Here is a 23,239-nt window from a genome sequence, read left to right on the forward strand (position 1 = left end):
TGATTTCCTGTCTTCTGCTGGTTTAGGGTTTTATGTGCTGTTCTTTTTCCAGCTCCTTAAGGCATAAGGGTAGGTTGTGTATCTGAGATCTTTCTTCCCTCTTTAGGAAGGCCTGGATTGCTATATACTTTCCTCTTATGACCGCCTTTGCTGTGTCCCAGAGGTTTTGGGTTCTGGTGTTATCATTTTCATTGGCTTCCATGTACTTTTAAATTTCCTCTTTAACTTCTTGGTTAGCCCATTCATTCTTTGGTAGCATATTCTTCAGTCTCCAAGTATTTGTTACGTTTCCAAATTTTTTCTTGTGGTTCATTTCGAGTTTCTTAGCGTTGTGGTCTGAAAATATGCACGGTATGATCTTGATCTTTTTGTACTTGTTGAGGGCTGATTTATGTCCCAGCATACGGTCTATTCTGGAGAACGTTCCGTGTACACTGGAGAAGAATGTATATTCTGCTGCTTTAGGATGAAATGTTCTGAATATATCTGTTAACTCCTTCTGGTCCAGTGTGTCATTCAAAGTAATTGTTTCCTTGTTGATTTTTTGATTAGATGATCTATCCATTGTTGTGAGTGTGGTGTTGAAGTCTCCTACTATTATGGTATTATTATCAATCAGTTTCTCTATATTTGTGATTAATTGATTATGTATTTGGGTTCTACCACATTTGGTGCATAAATGTTTACAATTATTAGGACTTCTTGGTGGGTAGACCCTTTGATTATGACATAATGCCCTTCTTCATCTCTTGATACAGTCTTATTTTAAAGTCTAGATTGTCTGATATAAGTATGGCTATTCCAGCTTTCTTCTGTTGACCATTGGCATGATAGATGGTTCTCCATCCCCTTAGTTTCAATCTGAAGGTGTCTTTAGGTCTAAAGTGGGTCTCTTGTAAACAGCATATAGATGGATCTTGTTTTCTTATCCATTCTATTACCCTATGTCTTTAATTGGAACATTGAGTCTGTTGACGTTTAGAGTGAGTATTGAAAGATAGGAATTTATTGCCATTATGATGCTTGTAGAACTGGAGTTTCTGGTGGTGTTCTCTGGTCCTTTCTAATCTTTGTTGCTTTTGGTATTTATTTATTTATTTGTTTGTTTATTTATATGTTCATCTTTTCTCCCTTCAGAGAGTCCCTTAAAATTTCTTGCAGGGCTGGTTTAGTGGTCACAAACTCCTTTAATTTTTGTTTGTCTGGGAAACTTTTTATCTCTCCTTCTAACTTGAATGATAGCCTTGCTGGATAAAGAATTCTTGGCTGCATATTTTTCTGATTCAGCATATTGAATATATCCTGCCACTCCTTTCTGGCCTGCCAAGTTTCTGTGGATAGGTCTGCTCCAACCTGATCCATCTTCCCTTGTAAGTTAGGGACTTTTTTTCCCTTGCTGCTTTCATGATTCTCTCCTTTCCTGAGTATTTTGTGAATTTGACTATGACGTGCCTTGTTGATGGTTGGTTTTTGTTGAATCTAATGGGGGTCCTCTGCTTCCTGGATTTTGATGTCTGTGTCTTTCCCCAGGTTAGGAAAGTCTTCTCTATGATTTGCTCACATAACCCTTCTACCCTATTTCTCTTCCTCTTCTGGGACCTCTATGATTCTGATGTTGTTCATTTTTAATGAGTCACTGATGTCTCTAATTCTCAAATTGTGCTCTTTTGCCTTAATGTCCTTCTTTTTTTCTGCTTCATTATTCTCCATAATTTTGTCCTTTATATCGCTGATTCTCTGTTCTGCCTCATTCATCCTTGCCACCGCGGCATCCATCCATGATTGCAACTCAGTTATAGTATTTTTTATTTCATCCTGACTAGTTTTTAGTTCTTTTATCTCCACAGAAAAGGATTCTAGTCTATTTTCAACTCCAGCTGGTATTCTTATTATCATGATTCTAAATTCTGGGTCAGACATCTTGATTGTATTGGTGTTGGTTAAATCCCTAGCTGTTGTTTCTTCGTGCTCTTTCTTTTGGGGTGACTTCCTTCATTTTGTCATTTTGAAAGGAGAAAGTGAATTAATGTAGAAAAAATTAAAAATATTAAAATTAAAAAATATTAAAATGAAAAAATGAAAAACACACACACAAAATTGAATAAACTATGCTAGATCCTAGGTATGTTTTGGTCTGGGTGTTGAAAGTGGTTTGATAGATTAGAGAAAAAAAGGGGGAATAAAAAAATGGAAATCGTTTCAGAATTTGAAAAAAATAAATACACTGAAGTAGACTAAAATGAAATGAAAGTAAAATAGAATTTGAAAAAAATTTACACAAAATTAAAGAATATAGTAGAAAAAAATTAAAGAAAAATACTTTTAATAAAAATTGAAAATAAAAATGATTTTTTTTCTCTTTCTGTATTCAAGAAAAAGAAAAGAAATGAAAAAGAGAAAAAAAAAGAAAATTGAATAGATGGACCTGCTAACAGATTGAAATAGGACTGAAATTACTTCGTTTTCCCCTAGAAATCAGACTATGAAATGCTTTATAGTCTAGGAACTAAGCAGGTGGTGAGACTTGTGTTCTTGAAGAGGGAGGTTGGCCCAGTTGGGTGGGGCTCAGTGTAACCACTCTGTTCTCCACTATATGGCACTGCTAGCCTACTGGGATGGAGTGTTGGGGTGCTTGTAGGTGCATATGCACATGCGCGGGAGTGGTGAAAATGGCATCACCAGCTACCTAGTCTCTAGTATCAGAACTCTGTTCTCCCCAATCAGCAATCACGCACCTGTCCTCTGTCTTCAGCTTTCAAACACTCCCCGCTTTTTCACTGTCCGTTACCAAGCCCCAGGCAGTACCTCTCTCCCTAGTTTTGTCTCAGATGCATCTGTTTTCCCCGGTCCCTTACTTCTGAAAGACTGGGGCTTTGACGCATTTCTCCCCTCTGTGGGAGGGTCTCACCGAGCAGTGGCTGAATGTTGGATGCCCCCAGGAATGCTTGATGGACCCTGCTGCTGCCAGTGCCCCAAGACTGCGGCCAGGTGCCAGCCTGCCCCAGAAAAAGTTTGTGAGATAGGGTAGCAGCAGCGTTTCAGGAATTATGGAAAATCACAACACACGTCTGGCACCAGGCTTCATCCTTAACGACCTTGTTCCAGCACCAGTGAATGTGGCCATTTTCTGGGGTCTGCTGGGACCAGGTGGCTTCAATAGTCTCTACCAAATGTCCTTCCAGCAGTGGAACTGCTTTTCCCTTTCCCCGTGTGGCCTGAGAACCTCCCGGACCCCACTCTGCTCCTGGGGATTCACCCTTCCCACCAGAGCACTGCCAGGTATTGAGCTGTGGGGTTGCAGCCTTTGCTCTCCCCTTGTTTACAGTCTTAATGGAGTTTAAACCCTCTCCTTTCTCCTTTCTCCCTTTTTAGTTTAGCTCCTGTGGCTGTTTCCAATTTTCCACTTTCTCTCCAGCTGCTTTTGGGGAGGGGTGCTTTTCCCGTATTCTCCTCCCGCCCCTGTCTCTGTCCTCTCTCCACCTGCAAAAGCAGCTCCCTGTCTGCTGCGGCTTCTCACTCCCCAACTTCACCTCTCTGGGCTGCATACCTGTTGAATTCTGTCGTTCAGGTTGTGCAGATTGTTGTGTTAATCCTCCAATCAGTTTTCTAGGTGTGAAGGATGGTTTAATGTTGGTCTGGCTGTGTTTCATGGATGCAAGACACACAAAAAGCTTTCATGCTGTTCCACCATCTTGACTACCCCCTCCAAACCACATCTTCTTTAGCCAAGTAGTATTCCATTGTGTATATAAACCACAATTTCTTTATCCATTCATCAGTTGATGGACATTTAGGCTCTTTCCATAATTTGGCTGTGTTGAAAGAGCTGGTATAAACATTGGGGTACAAGTGCCCCTATGCAACAGCACTCCTATATCCCTTGGGTAAATTCCTAGCAGTGCTATTGCTGGGTCATAGGGTAGATCTATTTTTAATTTTTTGAGGAACCTCTACACTGTTTTCCAGAGCGGCTGCACCAGTTTGCATTCCCACCAGCAGTGCAAGAGGATTCCTGTTTCTCCACCTCCTCTCCAGCATCTATAGTCTGCTGATATGTCATTTTAGCCACTCTGACCAGCATGATGTGGTATCTGAGTGTGGTTTTGATTTGTATTTACCTGATGAGGAGTGACGTTGAGCATCTTTTCATGTGCCTGTTGGCCATCTGGATGTCTTCTTTAGAAAAGTGTCTATTCATGTCTTCTGCCCATTTCTTCACTGGATTATTTATTTTTTTGGGTATGGAGTTTGATGAGTTCTTTATAGATTTTGGATACTAGCTCTTTATCCAATATGTCATTTGCAAATATCTTTTCCCATTCCGTCGGTTGCCTTTTAGTATTGTTGACTGTTTCCTTTGCAGTGCAGAAGCTTTTTATCTTCATGAGGTCCCAATAGTTCATTTTTGCTTTTAATTCCCTTGCCTTTGGAGATGTGATGAGTAAGAAATTGCTGCAGCTGAGGTCAGAGAGGTTTTTTCCTGCTTTCTCTTCTAGGGTTTTGATGGTTTCCTGTCTCACATTCAGTTCCTTCATCCATTTTAAGTTTATTTTTGTGCATGGTGTAAGAATGTGGCCTAGTTTCATTCTTCTGCATGTTGCTGTCCAGTTCTCCCAGCACCATTTGTTAAAGAGACTGTCAGTTTTCCAGCTTTGTCAAAGATTAGTTGGCCATACATTTGTGGGTCCAATTCTGGAGTCTCTGTTCTATTCCATTGGTCTATGTGTCTGTTTTTGTGCCAATGCCATACTGCTTTGATGATTATAGCTTTGTGGTAGACGCTAAAGTCTGGGATTATGATGCCTCCCACTTGGTTTTCTTCTTCAGTATTACTTTGGCTATTTGGGATCTTTTGTGGTTCCATACAAATTTTAGGATTGCTTGTTCTAGTTTCAAGAAGAATGCTGGTGCAATTTTGATTGGGATTGCATCGAATGTGTAGCTTGCTTTGGGTAGTATTGACATTTTAACAATATTTATTCTTCCAATCCATGATCATGGAATATTTTTCTATTTCTTTGTATCTTCTTCAATTTCCTTCATAAGCTTTCTATAGTTTTCAGCATACAAATCTTTTACATCTTTGGTTAGGTTTATTCTGAGGTATTTTATGATTCTTGGTGCAATTGTGAATGGGATCAGTTTCTTTATTTGTCTTTCTGTTGCTTCATTATTGGTGTATAAAAATGCAACCGATTTCTATACTTTGATTTTGTATCCTGTGACTTTGCTGAATTCATGTAACAGTTCTAGCAGACTTTTGGTGGAGTCTATCGGGTTTTCCATGTATAGTGTCATGTCATCTGCAAAAAGTGAAAGCTTGACTTCATCTTTGCCAATTTTGATGCCTTTGATTTCCTTCTGTTGTCTGATTGCTGATGCTAGCACTTCCAACACTGTGTTAAACAACAGCAGTGAGAGTGGATATCCCTGTTGTGTTCCTGCTCTCAGGGTGAAAGCTCTCAGTTTTTCCCCATTGAGGATGATATTAGCTGTGGGCTTTTCATAAATGGCTTTTATGATGTTTAAGTGTGTTCCTTCTATCCTCACTTTCTCGAGGGTCTAAAACAAATGTTTATTTGTGTTCTTTTGATATATATATAGAGAGAATGTGCATGAGAGGGGAGGAGGGGCAGAGTGAGAGGGAGAGAGAGAATCCCAAGCAGGCTCTGAGCTTTCAGCACAGAACCTGATGTAGGGCTCTATCCAATGACTGTAAGATCATGACCTGAGCTGAAATCAAGAGTTACTTGCTCATCCGACTGAGCCACCCAATGGGTGACATAGGCATCCCTGTTTCAGTTAATTCTAGTGACATCTATCCAGCCACCAATTCAGAAATCTGGAATGATCTTTTTGTTGTTCCTTTCCTTCTCTTGCCCCAAATCAGCATAATCATATTGTATTAATTCTATTTCTTTTTTTTTTTTCAAATCTGTCCCTCCTCTTCATTACCATCCTTGCTATATTAGTCACTCCCTCATCATAAATGACGGTGGTCTCATAACTGGTCTTCCTAACTCTTGAGTTGCTTCCTCCAAAGCCACCCTCTTCTCTCTTACCAGCTTTTAAAACAATATTTCATATTACTTGGTCTGCTTAAAGCTCTTCAGTAAGCTCCTCAATCGCTTAGCAGAATAAGCCCAACTCTTTAATGTGGTAAACAAAGTATGTTGTGATTTGAACTCAGTTTTACCTTTCTAGCATCATCTCTTGCTTCCACCAGTGTCTTGCACTCATCTACACTGAACATTCATTTCAATAAATGATGCCCGTCTTTTACACTCCTCCTCCATGCTGTTCCACAGCTGTTCAATTTTCTGCTGATCATCTGTTGATCTTCGGCTAATTCACTTACTTCCTTGAAGTCTAAGTAAATTCAGGGTCTTTTGCCTCTTCCTGCTGTTCTCTTATCATACTGCTGTTTCCACTGTCATCACATTTTACTGTAGCTGTTTGTGTTTCTATCTCCTGAACTAAATTATGAATCCCTTGAAGGGAGGGATGAGATCTCAGTCATTTCTGTCTTCCTAGCATCTGACATATATTAGTTGTCTAGGGATTGATTGATGGATTATTTTTATTTTTTTCAAATTTTTACTTAAATTCTGGCTACTTAACATATTGTATAATATTGTTTTCAGGAGTAGAATTTAGTGATTCATCACTTACATATAACACCCAGTGTTCAACACAAGTGTCCTCCGTAATGCCCATCACCCATTTAGCCCATTCCCCCCACCCAACTCCCCTCCAGCAACCCTCAATTTGTTCTCTATCATAAAGAGTCTCTTATGGTTTGTTTCCCTCTCTCTTTATTCCCCCTTCCCATATGTTCATCTGTTTTGTTTCTTAAATTCCACATAAGACTGAAATTATATGGTATTTTTCTTCCCTGCCTGACTTATTTTGCCTAGCATAATGCACTCTAGCTCCATCTAATTCATTGAAAATGGCAAGATTTCATTTCTTTTGATGGCCAAATAATATTCCATTGTGTATGTATACTATATCTTCTTTATGCATTCATCAGTCGGTAGACATTTGGGCTCTTCTGTACTTTGGTATTGTTAATGCTGCTACAAGCATTGAGGTACATGTACCCATTCAAATCTGTATATTTGTATCCTTTAGGTAAATACCTAGTAGTGCAATCGCTGGATCTAAGGTAGTTATATTTTTAACTTTTTGAGCAAACTCCATACTGTTTTCCAGAGTGGCTGCACCAGTTTGCATTCCTACTAACAATTTTTCTGCATCATCACTAACACTTGTTGTTAATTTTAGCTATTGTGACAGGTATGAAGTGGTAGCTCATTGTGGTTTTGATTTGTATTTCTCTGAGTGTAGGGATTTTTTTTAAAGCAATGTCCCTCTGACATTGGGTCCCCATTTTGTGTTCATTTCCTTTCTACCTTATTGAATGAATTATCAACACCACGTTAAGTTCCACCCTTTTATTTCCCATTCACCTTGCCAACTCAGGGCAATAAGGCTCCTACCCTCTTCACTTCCAAGAGGTGCTCTTGGCAAAGTCACCAATGGCTCACATATTGCCAAACCCCAATAGCACTTTCCAGCACTAAAATTATCTGATTTATCCTATGCCTTTGGCACTGGGGACTATTCTTTTCATTGCAAAGCTCTTGTAAGGTTCTTGCTGTCTCTCTCTCACTGATACTGGGCACTTCCCCTGTCTCCAGCCCTTTGTAAACTCTTCTCTGCTTACCCTTCCATAAGATTTGGTACTCAGTCTCCTGTTCTTATTTTCAACACTCAATGTAGAAAACTTCCATAATATCATATTAACCCTATGGTTTTAGTTACTACTCACATTCTGATAAGTCACTAAACTATATCTAGCCCTCACCCTCATCTGCACTTCAGGTTCAAATATCCAACTGCCCAGCCAGTTCCTCCACAACTAATTCACATGTCTTCAGCATGTCACTGCACCCTGAATCCTCCACCAAAGCGAGAAATCTTTTGAGGCACAAATTCTATACTTTCTTTTTCCTTATTTTAAACCCTTGGATGGTTTCCTGTCCTTCAGGATTAAGCTTTAGCATGGCATAGTAGGCTCACTGTGACCTGGCCCCTATCTCCACCTCCATTTCACCTCCTGCCACTCCCTGCCTTGCACTTTTATGCTCTAGTAATCTTGGACTGCTTGTGGTTCCACTTCACTTCTTTGTTTTGTTAGTGGTAGCTCTCTGCCGAGAATGCAGTTTAACCTTGATAATCCTAATCATCACCCAAATTGCTCTCAGTATTACATCCTTCAGGATGTTTTCTCCAACTTTCCAGGCTTGGTGGTTAGGAGCTCCAGTTCTGAAGTTATTCTATTGGGGTTTAAACCCTCTTCCAAACCATATTAGCAGAATGACCTTGGAACAATTACTAAACCCCCCTAATCATGAGTCCTCCCAACTGAAAAATGGGGATAAAAATAGAATGTAATTTACAAGGTTGTTAGAGAATTAAATGAAATTCACAGAACCTGGCGTGTGGTAAAAATTCAATAAATATTTTATAACATGACGATCATTCTTCTGAACTATGCCATATCCATTTCTGTATCACCAGAGCTAAGAAATACTTGGCATATTGTAGGTACTCAACACCTAGTTATTAGATTAAAACAAACTGAATGAATTAATGAATAAATAAACTAGAGGATATTTATGTATGGTCCATATTAAGAGTGTACAAAAGGGGATGTCTGGGTGGCTCAGTTGGTTAAGCATCCAACTTTGTCTCAGGTCATGATCTTGTAGTTCGTGAGTTCGAGCCCCTCATCTAGCTCTGTGCTGACAGCTCAGAGCCTGGATCCTGCTTCAGATTCTGTGTCCTCTCTCTATCTGCCCTCCCCCGCTCACATTCTCTCTCTCTCTCAAAAATAAACAAACATTAAAAAGAAAAAAAGAATGTACAAATGAACCAAACAGAAGAGTCTCAGTTAAATGATTTATTCTGGTAAGTGCCAACTGCTCTTTTACTTTAAAATTTTTTTTTCAACGCTTTTTATTTATTTTTGGGACAGAGAGAGACAGAGCATGAACGGGGGAGGGGCAGAGAGAGAGGGAGACACAGAATCGGAAACAGGCTCCAGGCTCCGAGCCATCAGCCCAGAGCCTGACGCGGGGCTCGAACTCACGGACCGCGAGATCGTGACCTGGCTGAAGTCGGACGCTTAACCGACTGCGCCACCCAGGCGCCCCCCAACTGCTCTTTTAGAAAGAGGTTGGTATATTTAACGTGCTGGCCCCTGTGGAGCATTGGTCAGCTCCACCCTTCTGGATGGAAGCACTAACTCCTCCAGCTGTTGGGAGTATGATGGCAGACTTCTTACAGCTGAGTATCCCTTCTCTGGTGACAGTGCTGGGCTGAAAAGAGCCATTTTTCCCAATGTACTGCCCCTGCCTGCATCTAAAGCCTAGTCTACTCAGGAGACTAATGTCTAACCTTGCTCTAACTTGGGACAATTTTACATGGCCATTCTAGTTGCAGAGGTCACCATAAGATTGAATGAGCCTCTGTTGGAACTCCCATGCAGCCCAATTGCTTTCTCTGTGCAATCTGACTTCCTTCACATTTGTATAGATGTTGACCCCCATGAACACATCCTGTAACATCCTGTGTGCAAACTTCTGTTTTAGAATCTATTTCCTGGAAAATCCTACCTGCAACATTTCACAAAGGATGAGAGTCCAGTGAATTACATTTTAGATATAGTTTATATGAGATGTATATTAAATGACCAGGGCTATGGCTGGCATCAAAACAGAAGATGTGATGATTATTTTTGAGAGGTGACAGGATTTAGGAGGGAGTGTCAAAATAGAAGCCACTGCTTACAGCAGCTTAATCTCTGGCTCACCCTATAACCGGAATATTATGAACTGTGAGTCCTTTAGACTCTGTGTCCATATATGTGTATTTTCTATCACTTGTATCCTACAGGAAATGCAAACATGGAAAGTGAAAGAAATCCCTGAGGCAGCCTGCCTATATCAAGCTCTTGGGGAAATTGGTAAATCCTGTATTGTGATTATGTATCCCCTGGCAGGCAGTGATTAAGTTTAATGCTAGGCTGCATTTTTATTAATAAAAAAGGGCAGTAACATTAGAAACAATATACTGCCTGCCCATATTACGTTAGAATTTCACTTTAAAATAATTTGTTCTAGAGAAAATAGCCACTAAATAACTAAAGTTGAGAAGTCTTAGTTATTAAACTTGTCACAAGGGTTTAGCTCAGCACAAATTAATTCTTAGTATGGATGGCCAGGATAGGTTTGTTTTTGTTTTTTAACTCCAGGATATATGATAGCTTCTATTTATGAATTTCAAAGGAAAGAGATATACATTTTACTGCATAAAATACATGCACAGAAAAAAATAATACTGAATTCTACAAATTAAAAAGTGGAGGTCCTCCACCATTTCTCACTCCACAATGTCATTTCCCAGAAGTAGTCACCACGAAGAATTTGGTGTACATCTGGGAGAATATATCTCATATGTATTTATATTTATAATAAAACTATGAAAATAATACAAAAAACTGGATAGTGAATCTGTTAATTTTTTAAGCTAATGTATGTATATATAGATATGAAAACCTCTATTCTCTCATTCATCCTCCTGTTCAGTTGAATCTCCTGTGTACATAACACAGGAACCTCAGTTATTGCTAGAATATTGACAGTTTTCTTTTTCCTTCTTTCCCAAAACAACTTTCTGTGAAAACACCAGTGGGACTGTGTGTTTCTTTGGAAGTTCAGCTTCTGAAAATGGTGATATCTCATCATATTGCAACCTTGATGGAAGGACTTCTTATTTTCCCCTTTGTATGTTTTTAATCCCATATTCACGTTGCACCTAGATTTGCTGCTTTCATTAGTTCATATCACTTTTAATTTAATAACAACAGAGAATTAGACAGTTTCTGCTTCTTAGGACATTGCTAGTATTTCTCTTTCAATTTGTTTGTACTTGTCTCAACTTGTGCTCTCTTGGGTCCCAATACCAACTACATTTCCTCTGTAAATGACAGCAAAAGGCCTCAGTCATTACTGCAGAAATGATTAAGAAAGAACTCCACATTTTGAGGCTTGTAAACCATAAAAAAATACTACCATAGGAAATGATTCCCATTTCCTTGGAGAATTCAACAACATAGAAAGTTTGAACATAAAAGATTAGAAATCATCCTATCTCATTTTACTGAAGATGAATTTTTAACAGCACAGCAGAGTAATCTAATCTGCAAACATAAAATATGTCAGTACTATGAGTAGCTCTGATTCAAATGCATTTAGAGGCAAGAACCTAGACAGATAAATCTGCATAAACAGATTTGATGATTTTGAGGACAATACCTGGATGCAGTCCTTTGCATTAAGAAAGCAAATATTATTGCTGCTTTTGAATATTGCAAGCAAACTGGACAGGAATGAGCCAATCTTAAATCATGCCACTTATGTGAAGAAATTTTTTTTAAAGGGTAGGCAGTAGCTGGAATTTTTTATTTAAGAGTTATCAATTTCGATGTTCAGGTTTGAATCAAGAAATATGGTCTTTAATTATAGACAGCTACTGTTTTTCTTATAATAAACAAGGGGCTCATTTCCTTGTCATAAGAAAGAGAAATAAATACCAAATTGTTATATATGCAGCATGGGCTGTAAATAGAATATTTTTCTAGTGCCATTAGGTCATTTGTAAGTTTTGAAATCCTTGCTTTGGAATTACCATTGTCATTAAAACCTTACTTCTCAGGAGTGCTGAAATGCATGTGCTTCTTATCTGTACTGGAGTAAATGCTGTCATGCAAACCAACAACTCAAGGATACAACAATGATAGGAAGTTAAATGTAAAATAAAACTGTGAAAAACATCAACATAATGAAAGCTTAATGTACAATATGGTAGAACTCCTTTAAAGGGAAAAATAAAAAGCTGTGATGAGTCAGAAAATTAGTGTCTGTAAGAGAGTAGAATTGATAAACAATCATGAAAACAATTTTTCACATCATGCATCCTACAGACCTGGAACTTTTATCTTAAAATGGTCATCCTTCTTAGAACAAAGATGGTAGTCAGGAAGATAGGTAGTGATCGGCACAATAGACCATAGATTTTATAATTACCACCATGCTTTTGTAAGCATATGTCATCTGAATATTTTAAAATCTATTATAATAAGTATACTTGAGCCAGTCAAGCACAAACTTTCATACAATACACCCTTGCCTGTTATTTACTCATATAACTAATGCAGTAGACCATGCCCAGTTAAATGGAGAACATTCCCTTGTAACAGCACAGCTGCTGCCTGGGACAACCCACAACAAACCTGGCTGTAGCTGCCCCAGGAGTCCAAGCCTGAAAGAATGGTGATTTTACCTTGATATTCTGCTGAAACTTCCTGGAACCTACGAGGTTAAAATCTCAGAACATCTAGAAAGAAAACAGTAAGTACTGTTAAAACAATGCTGGAGAGGAGCTAATAAATTCTTCGGATTACCACCAAAGCCTGATGCAAATGAATTTAATCCCTTGATATTCAGGGAGAAATTAAAGCTAATGAATTAAATATGCAGGTCTTCTTTTGTTGCAATTCTCTTTTGCAAATATTGCAATAATCTTGCATTGTCAACATTATTGGAGAGCTACTTTCTAGCTATTTTGAACATATTTCCCTACCGAGCATCTGTTATGCTTAGCATTTTAAGTGCATTGATTAGTTCTCAAAATCCTGAACTTTTTCTTTCATAAAATTTTTATTTTAGGAAATAGACAAAAACATCTTGCATATATGTAAATGTCACTACCGATGTCTTTTAAAATAAACAATAAACTTAATTTTGCCATAGCTTATTTAAAGTTTTTTTCCTGCTGTCTTAAAAAAGACATACTAACCATAGATTTTATAAGAAAGCAAAAAAGACTAGGAATTTTTAGACTTTTTCTCCAATATCAAAGTATTAGTAAGATGATAAGAAATAGGTTCTTATACTAAATATATCTGTTATTTTTATAGCCAAATGTTTCAACAAGATATTTCAAATCCTGAAATCATTCCCACTTATATGAAGTCAAAATATATATGTCTTAAGTCATTAATTCATTAATACTTTGGTGGATTATATTTAGGTAATTTGATGCATTACACTTACCATTGGTAGTAAGCAAAGGATTCAGAAAAGGACAAGCTAGTTGTTGTGAAGGGTTGTCCTGATGCAATATGGATTTATACTTAGGCTAGAGCCCTGCCTTTTAACTAGGGAGGGGGCATATTTTTGGTTTTGTAATGTAGCTTGAGGTGAAGGCAGACCATGTCCCTTTTCCACCACCATGTTTTTATTTATTTTATTTTTATTTTTTATTTTTGGGAGAGAGAGAGAGCAGGGGAGGGTAGAGAGAGAGGGAAACAGAGGATCTGAAGCAGGCTCTGTGCAGACAGCAGAGAGCCTGATGTGGGGCTCCAACTCATGAACTGTGAGATCATGACCTGAGCCAAAGTTAGGTGTTTAACCAAGTGAGCCGCCCGGCGCCCCTCTACCACCAAATTTTTAAAGAATTAGTATTTTAATGACAGCAGTTGTAGGACTGATTGAATTGTCAGGTTAAATTTCTTAATCTAGGTTCACAGGGACCAGCGATTATATTATTCAGAAAAGTCAGTGGGAAGCTTTAAGAAAAGATTTTTCCCTAGAGTGTGTAAATACTGTACCCAATAAAATATTCAAAGATATTTTAGCCAAGTTTCATTAGATATAGAATTCCTTAATTGGAATGCATGGTGCGGTAAGTGTTTAGTCTACCTACCGCATTGTGGATGGATGGGTTCATTTGGGTTTGTAAGAATTATCTGGAAGCCTCAATATAGTATAGTATAGTATATCAATACTAGCCTCTAGGTGAGAAACTACATTGCCTGGAATTATTTTATGTGCATCAGTGAGAACCGTATAAGGAAGCCTTTAAAAACCTAGGATGCTAACAATGGTTTCTTCTCCTCCCCACTCTTCTTTTTTCTTTTCCTTTCTTCTTCAGTTTTTAAAAGCATAAATCCTTCCCCAGGGTAATCAAGGGAATGGTAAGCAGTCTCCACCATTTGTAAACTTTTAAGTGCTTGGGGATGTTCTAAAAGGCCTGGTGTCAGAGTGCTCTGTGTACTTTCCAAAAGATGAATTTCTCACCACACACTTTATGCGAGATGGTCCTGAACAATAGAATGATGACATCCTTCCCACCTCCTGCACCAGTGTGACACATTGTCTCACCTGGTTAACTAAAGACTAGAAAACACTTCCTTTAGAGCTGATAATTCAGTGCCCTAATCAGGGGGTTTTCCCAGGAGACAGAGTACTCAGGCAATGCTGAGTCTATTCACATGGCCTATATTCTCTGGCATTATTCAGTACAATCCTCAAGTGCTTAGTGTTAAAGAATTGGGCTGCTTTTCTTTTCAGTTACTTATATCAAGAATCATTTGACTAATCCAATATGGTTTGGGGAATAAAACTAGATTTAGAGAAATATCAAACCTCTATAGAATGTTTTATTAAATTCTTACCTCTTCTGGAAGGACTTAAGTCTTAATGAGTCATATTCTAAAAAGGAGAATAGCATTTAAAAAGGAAGCAGGAAACCAATTTTCCCAGTTTAAGAATACAAATGAAAAGGATTATTTTTTTTTCTTTGAGTGAGAAGTAAGGGCATTAGAGTTAATAAAATCAGTTTAGTTTATTTCAGTTCTTATCAGTTCAACAAATATTTACTGAGCATTCACAGGTACTAGCATCAAATGAGGTGCTGGGGATACCAAGATGAAGAAGATACTGTCTCTTTAGTCAAGTAACTCTGGGTCTTATGGGTGAGACAGACACACAGATGGACACTTCCACAAATATGGTAAGGGCTGATTGAGTAGTTCTCAGGGTGCTCTGGAAACCCACAAGAAGGAATCTGAATTTAACCTAGGAATGGATGCTGTCAAATGGGGATAATGCCTGCACTGTGTTTATGGTATGAAAAGGAGGTTGCAGGCTAAAAAAAGTCTGAGGTGAGAAAGGGGAAAAGAAGAACTCTGGTTGGGGAGACTAGCAGGCAATTCAAGCAGAAGGGACAAGGTGAGAAAGATGGGAAGATACAGAATAGGATGTGCTAATTGGAGAACTATGATCAGCTGTGGACCATGAGTAACTACTATGAGGAGAAAGATGGTAGAGGGACAGATCCACTCAGAGTACTGAGGGCTAAGGCACTTGGACTTCAGTCTATAGGTATTGGAGAGAAATAGAGAGGGGCTGAATGTTACAGACTGTGAAGGGTTTGAGATTTTCATCACTTTGCAAGCTAACAAGTTAGGCTGTTAGAGTTTCATAAATGCTTGGACACAAGACTCCTGGGTCAGAGACAAAGGATTTTGTTACTCATGACGGGGTGAGGTTCAAATTCATATGGTTTTCCTTCCATGGGGGCAACAGGAAGATGGGCCCAGGTGGATATTGTGCAACAGTGTTTTTGCATCACAGCCAAGAGACCCAAAGCTCAGAATTCCCCAATATTCTATAAGGAAGATGTATGCAAACTTGCCCAATTTTTCCCTGGGGGAAGAGATTATTTTTATTATACTGTGTACAGCAAAAAAATCTGTTCTCTCCTAGAGGGAGACACTATATTTTCTAAGGATGTTTGCCATACAAATATTCTTGAAAAGATAATCTGGAATAAAAGCTTTCAATGCCTCTGCTCACAAGATGTGCAAGAATGTTAGAGACCTGTGAAGAGTTTTCCACAACAGTATAACAATGAAATGTATGTTTTAGATGTATCATTCTGGTAGTAGGTGAGGGATGGGGGTTCGGAGGTTGTTGCAATCATCCATGTGAGAGCCTAAGTTTGAGAGGTGGTAGGAATGAATTTGAGAAATATATAGGAAGAAAAAATAGGTAGCTTTTGCCTTCTGAGAGAGGGAATGATCTAAGATAGGAGCCAGCAAACTTCTTTAAATAAAGGGCCAAATGGCAAATATTTTAGGCTTTGTGGGCCATATGGCCTCTACCTCACTCCACTGTGCCATTGTAGTAGAAGTGCAGCCATCAACACATATAAATGAATGGGTGTTGCTGTGTTCCAATAAAACTTTAGTTATGAAAATATGTACACGGAATGTAGTTTTCCGACACCAGGTCTAGAATAAAACTCTAGGTTTTTGTTTTCTTATGACTAAACAGATGGAAATGCTAATAACTGAGAGAAAAGATTTAGCCAATTTTGTTAGTGTGAGTTAGAGAGTGAGGAGATCAGGTTTTGAAGTTTTGAATTTAGGAAAGTAAGAAGTATCCAGGTATAGATGTTATTAAGCAGATGGATATAGGAATTTGAAGTTTAAGACGAGGTCAGTGTTAGAATGATTTAGAAGTTCTAAGCATATAGGTGGAAGTTAAAACCATGGAAGTGAACATCATCATTCAGTGAGAACATGAAGAGTAAGTAAAGAGATGGACCAAAGACAAAACCCTAGGGATCACCAATATTTAAGGGTCAGGCTTAAATTAGGAGGTACTCCAAAATTTCTTAAGATGTGACATCTTATTGGTGTGCACTTGTGTGTATGTGTGGGTGCATGTGTGTGTGTGTGTGTGTGTGTGTGTGTGTGTATAAAGAAGGAATTAGAGAATGCATTTCAATGATAAAACAATCCTCCCCAAGACCTTCAATTCTGAAAACACCCCCAAACTGTGTCAGTCATTTATTCTTCATCAGAATAATAAAAAACTTCTAAGAAATTTCAGAGGCACACTTATACTTTTCTCTTTTCAATTTGTGATTTTGAGAGTAAAGTTAACTGAGAAGGACCTTGATGAGTCATAGTGAAATCCAAATTACTTCCATTAGAATACAGTTTTTCATTTCATCCGGTAAAGGCATACAGGTAGGTCTGTTCCAGTTTTCTCTTCTGAATAGAAGTACAACTGCAGTTATTAGTTATTCATTTATTTGGGCAGTCACTTAGCAAATATTTAATCCGTATCTACAATGTGCATAGTGAGGCACTGAGGAAGATAGAAACATGAACAAGACACAACCTGCCTGGGTTTAAACACAATAGCGGCATCAAGTAGAATGTGATCAGTGGCTCAAGAAATGGCCACTAAAACCATAGCAACGTTATTGGTGTGTTTTCTCTGCTACTCTTTGTAATGTGTAGAAACTTCCAGAAAAAACATGAACCCATACTTTTAAGTCATAGTGATCTATGGGTGCAGGAAGGGGAAACTGTAAATAAAACCACATGCTTGCACATTCATGTGGATGAAATTCATTCAATACTATTGCAATCTATTTGAGCTGTAAGAATAGTTTTCTTTGGTAGTTTGTTAAATATACTCACATTACAAGGGTAGAAAATACCTAATTAAAAAAAAATTAAAAATCATGTGGTGAGATAATGATTGTGTTTACACACACACAGTGAGTTTGACTTTGGTTCAAACAACTATTTTTTAATCTATATGACAACAATTTAAAATTTTTAAACATATTTTTAAATTAAAAAATCTTTTGAAGTAGTTTAGGGTCATGTAAAATTCAAACAAACAAAAAGAAAGCATTTTTTCTTTCTTGCTTTAGCTCCAAAATGGAAGACTCTAATATTTAGTGGATAGGGTAAGTTATATTGGCACAGGAGTTTCCTATTGCATAATCATTGAAGAACAAGTCAAACCAATTATCAATTTCTTTATGTTATAGGCATATATCTATATTTGAATCCTGAACGAATTCATGTATTTTCTTTCTTGAATTACAACTTTTTGGATCAGATATAATGTCTTGTTTATACCAATGAAATTTGTTTGCTTTGAGTATATTCTTTGGTGGTTTGTTGTGAACTCTATGGAGAATCCTGTAGTTTTTAATCCTCAATTTTTATTTTAATTCAAATAATTGAAGAAGCCCTTAGATTATTAAAAGCTATTACATGTTCAGTAGGAGGGTGTTTGATTAATTCTTTTGAACATTCATTATGGAAATAGTGTTAAATCACCGCTGAGTTTAGGCACTATATTTTACACAGCATTTGCATCTGTAAATAATCGTGATTGTGAAAAATGCCTGTTTGTGTTCATGAAAGTAAATTTCCTTGATCCACTAGTTAGATAACATATCTGACAAGGCCTTTGGTGAGTGAGTTCTTTCAAGGATCAAGAGATGTTGGCTTGATGGGCTAGCCACTCACTGCCACCCGTCTCCATTATTTTGAAAGCCTACTTGAAAAATGAAGGCTAACTTCATAGCAGCAATAACCTGGTCCAGTATGATCAGAATCTTATATTTCTTGCCAACTCACATCTATTCCTTAAAGAAGAGGATAGATTTGTGTCATCTTGAGTGGATCAGAATAAAAGAGGATTGTAAGTGAATAAAGATGTATTTGGAAGTTTCTCCCATCAGTTTTAGTACAAAGCTTAATGAACAGTATTACCTATACTCAGTTCTCACGTATATATGATCCTAATGTTGCCTCACAAGTGCTTTATATGTTGTAGTTTCTGCCCTTCCTCAGATCTTCTGTAGAAAGTATCATCCGAGTAAGTGCAAGTGCATCTTCATTATAACTCTAAGTTCGTTGCTGGAGTTAATTTTGCCTTCATTAGGCTGTGAGTTTCTCTGGGGAGGGACTGCTTCTACTGCTTCCTTGACAACTCTCCTGATAGCAAGACAGGTGCCTATGACTGGGACTCAGTAGGCATTTCTGCTTGTTTGCCATCAAAATGTTAAGGTTTGTTATTAAGAAGCAAAGAGCCGAGATTTAAGGTTAGTTGGAAGCACAGGTTGAGGCCAAACGATAGAAGGGCTTATCTGCTAGGCATATTTGGACTTTATGATTTTGGGGGGGCAAGAGAGAGATGTAATAGTAGCTGTGCTAGAGGTGGCCTAAGCACTTGGGAGGCAGAGAGTGGGTAGTGGAGGTTAGGGGGTTGGACCAGGCAGTACGCAACTGTTGAAGTTTAGGCAAGAAGAATCAAAAGCCCTAAGTACAGATGACAAATATCACAGTGAAGGAAAACACTAATCGATGAAGTCTGAAGGAAGAGGTTAGATTCAGAGTGGGGAGACAATAATTGAGCAAAAAGAGAAAAAGAACATTTTAGTTTTCTAGAAACATTAATGGCATTTCAGTTACTGAAATATTTTTGACAAAAAGTTCATGTCTTTCTCAGCAAAGTGAGTAAGTTCATTTTTCCCTCCCTCCCTTCCCTCCCCACCTTCCTCCTTTCCCTCCTTCTTCTTTCCTTCCCTCCCCCTTCCTTCTTGCCTGCCTGCCTGCCCTCTTTCCCTCTCCTCTTTCTCCTCTTTCTTCTTCAACAAACACTGTCAACAAATCCTAAAGTTTATTACCTCTAGTTTCATTTATTTCACATTTCCCCTTTCCCTGGTGTCTTAGTTTGAATTTATTGATTTGAAATTGTCTTCTTTTGGACTATTCCTTCTGCAAAATACATTATGGAACTTAAAATTAGTGACCCAGAATTGTTTAAGAATTTCTTCCCTAGAGGTTTCTTTTTTCCCCTGAGATAAATATGCAGAATTTTACTAGATTTTTGAAGAGTTCATTTTGTTCCATGATTTCTCTGCACTTCCACCCCAGAGGTCAGGAAATGCTCTCAGGTTCTTCTGAGATTATGCCTCCTAAATAATGTGTAAGTCTCTATAAATGTGACCTGGAAAGGTATTGCTGGAGACAATTATGTGTTGCCTGCTTTCATTAGCATGGCCTGCCTACTCTTGTCAGACCCTTCTTCCCTGTTCTCTGTGTGTGTACATGTGTGTATGGTTTGATGAAAGTGGGGTCCAGGGATCCAAGAGGTAGGAGGCAAGTGAGGTGTCATTTATCAAAGTATTAGCACAGTGGGCAAAAGCACAGTGGGCAAAAGGACAGTGGTGCTAGAATCTAAATTGAGTCACCAGGCCAAAGTCTTCATAAAGAGAAAGTTTGATAAGAAGCAAAAAACAGACAAACGAACAAAAAAAAACCAGGGGTACCTGGGTTGCTCAATCCTGCTTAGAATTCTCTCTCTCCACCTCTCTCTGCCCCTCCCCCACTCATGCTTTTTCTCTCTCTCTCAAAATAAATTTAAAAACTTTAAAAAAAGAAACAAGTGGGGGAAGGTGACATCAAGAGAGCAGAGCTTGAGAGGTTCTGGAACTATAATGCAGATATTGAAGTCACTCTTTAGAAGGCACTAGTATCACTCAGCAAGGTGGCTAAGTTTACTTAAGGGATTGAAATGGGGTGGAATTACCTTTTCTGGTCCAAAATCGCCAAAGGTATGAAACTTAGGAAAAGCATCTCTCCAAAATACCTCATTTTTTTATTTGGAGAAAAGGGAGAGACAGGACTCCTTGTTTTATAGTCATTATAACTCACCAACTTACTTAAATCTTTAATCAACTTGGGGCGCCTGGGTGGCGCAGTCGGTTAAGCGTCCGACTTCAGCCAGGTCACGATCTCGCGGTCCGTGAGTTCGAGCCCCGCGTCAGGCTCTGGGCCGATGGCTCGGAGCCTGGAGCCTGTTTCCGATTCTGTGTCTCCCTCTCTCTCTGCCCCTCCCCCATTCATGCTCTGTCTCTCTCTGTCCCAAAAATAAATAAAAAACGTTGAAAAAAAAATTAAAAAAAAAAATCTTTAATCAACTTAATTCCAGAAAGGAGAGAATTGATTGAACTGTATGATTTTCAGAGACAACATGTTCTTGGTAAATTGAAGATATACAGCTTTGTAGTGTAAATCTCAGTCTCTGGAATCAAGCAAACCTCGCTTTGAATCTTTGTTATTTATAAACTTTGTGAACTTGGACAAATTTCTTAAACTCTGCAGGCCTCTATTTCATTATCTGTAAAAAGAAGGTAATAATAATAATACTGATCTCTTAGGATTTGGGAGATAATTTAATGAAATTATAAAGTGCCTGGAATCATGTGAGACATAGAGTAAATGCTCAATAATGTTAGTTATTGTTACCATTATGATTACTTTCAATCTAAATTTTTATTTTCTCAGATTACTTTGATACCTAATTACCTCAATTATATCTTTAGTATAAAGAATGAAATTGGATAAAAGATCATCTATATTCCCAAATAATTTCTTTTATTTCAATCTAACACTGGGTACATATTGTACAAATGAAAATAGTTGGAATTAAATACAATAGAGTAAATATTTTCTAAGTGGACCATTGTTGGATCTATTTCCATACTCAAATGTCATGGAGATGGAAATGTTATTCTTAAACACATGTATTGAGTCCTATGTCTAAAATTTCAATATACTAGAGTCAGCTGTCTAATAAGTTAGCAACATTTTTTATTATTCACTAAATACAAATTACCTTAGCAGGTACTGTGTGAGAAATGAGAAAGAAATGCAAAATTGAGTTTTGGTCACAGAGCTCCTATTGCCAAGTTAAGGAAACAGAAGATAAATACACAGAAAAATAGAAGAAAATGTGTAAATGAATACTTTAATAGACAAATAAGTGAAAATAAGAAATTTAGAAAATAGGCACTGTATCCTTTACATATAGTTGGACATATATGGATAAATAATTTTACTTTCAGCTTTTTTCTTAATGTTAGCACATAATAATTTACCCATATCATTAAAATTTTTTGTTCTTAATTGTTATTGACAGTTTAAACAACTTTGTTGAGATGTAGTTGACATACCACACAATTTGCCCATTTAAAGTAGATAATTCAGTGTTTTTTAGTATATTCACAGTTGGAAAACCACCACCACAATCAATTTTAGAACATTTTCATCACCCCCAAAAGAAACTTCATACCCATAAGCAACCAGTCCATTCCTCCTATTTCTCCCCAACCCTTCTTCAGCTTTCCAGCCCTGGGAAACCATTAATCTACTTTCTGTTTCTTTAGATTTGCCTCTTCTGGATATTTAATATAAATGGAATTATAAAATGTGGGGCCTTTTATGACTAATTTCTTTTACTTACATGTTTTCAAAGCTCATTTATGTGCGGCATGTATCTGTACTTCATTTCTCTTAATTGTCAAATAATATTCCATTGTATGGAAATACTGTGCTTTATTTATTCATACATCAGTTCATGGGTATTTGGACTGTTTGTACTTTTTGGCTGTTATGACTATTGCTGCTTTGAACATTTGTGTGTAAGTTTTTGTGGAGATGTATGTTTTCATTTCTCTTGGGTATATACCTCAGAGTGAAATTGCTGGATCATATGGTAACTATATATTTAACATTGTGAGGAGCTGCCAAACTCTTTTCCTAATTGACTGCATACCATTTTACATACTCTCCAACAATGTATGACGGTTCCAGTTTCTCTACATCCTTGCCAGTATTTGTTATTTTCTGTTCTTTAAAAAATTAATAAAATCATTCTGGTGAACTGGTTTTGATTTGCATTTCACTAAATACTAGTGATGTTGAACATTTTTTAATGTACTTATTGGCTCTTTGTATATCTTCTTTGAAGAAATATTTATTTGAATTCTTCACTTATTTTTTAATTGTGTTATTTATCTTATACTTTATCATACACACACACACATATATGTGTATATGGATATATATATATGTATATATATCCATACACACACACACATTTACATGTACATATGTGTATTCTGGATACAAGTTCTTTATTAGATATGTGATATGCTAATAGGTTCTCCAATTCTATAGATTGTCTTTTCACTTTCCTGATGGTATTATTCACAGCATAAAAGTTTTTATTTTTGATTAATTCCTATTTATTTATCTATTTATTTTCTTTGATCAGTTGTGCTTTTGGTGTCATATCTTAAAAGCCTTTGCTTAACCAAAGGTCACAAATATTTACTCCTGTGTTTTCTTCTAAGAGTTATATAGTTTTAGTTCTTACATTAAGGTCTGTGATCCACTGTGGGTTAATTTCTGTATATAGTGTAGGGAAGAGGTGCAACTTCTTTTTTTTTTTTTCTTTTTTTTGCATGTGATATCTGGTTGTTTGGTACCATTTGTTGAAAAGACTACTCTTTCCCTCCATTGAATTGTCTTGGCTAGCTTTTCAAAAAGCAATTGAGTATCATTTCTGTTTCATTGATCTATACACCTAGCTTTGTCAGTACCAACCGTCTTGATTAAGGTAGCTTTGTAGTATGTTTTGAAATGAGGAAGTATGAATCC

The 23,239-nt window shown here is 37.4% G+C and overlaps 1 protein-coding gene across 14 annotated transcripts in view; it reads left to right on the forward strand.

Annotated features, from left to right (window-relative positions):
- The window catches only part of LMNTD1 (lamin tail domain containing 1), a 485,471-nt gene that overhangs the window by 61,370 nt on the left and 400,862 nt on the right, over window positions 1-23,239 (forward strand). Inside the window, exon 2 of one of the 14 annotated variants that reach the window (XM_058743306.1) lies at window positions 12,329-12,479. The exons of the other annotated variants lie outside the window; for them this stretch is intronic. The gene's annotated coding sequence lies outside the window, so the exon portion shown is untranslated. The remainder of the gene's footprint in view (window positions 1-12,328; window positions 12,480-23,239) is intronic. 14 annotated transcript variants of the gene reach the window in all.

Source organism: Neofelis nebulosa, chromosome 8, assembly GCF_028018385.1.
Source record: "Neofelis nebulosa isolate mNeoNeb1 chromosome 8, mNeoNeb1.pri, whole genome shotgun sequence".
Lineage (NCBI taxonomy): Eukaryota > Metazoa > Chordata > Mammalia > Carnivora > Felidae > Neofelis > Neofelis nebulosa.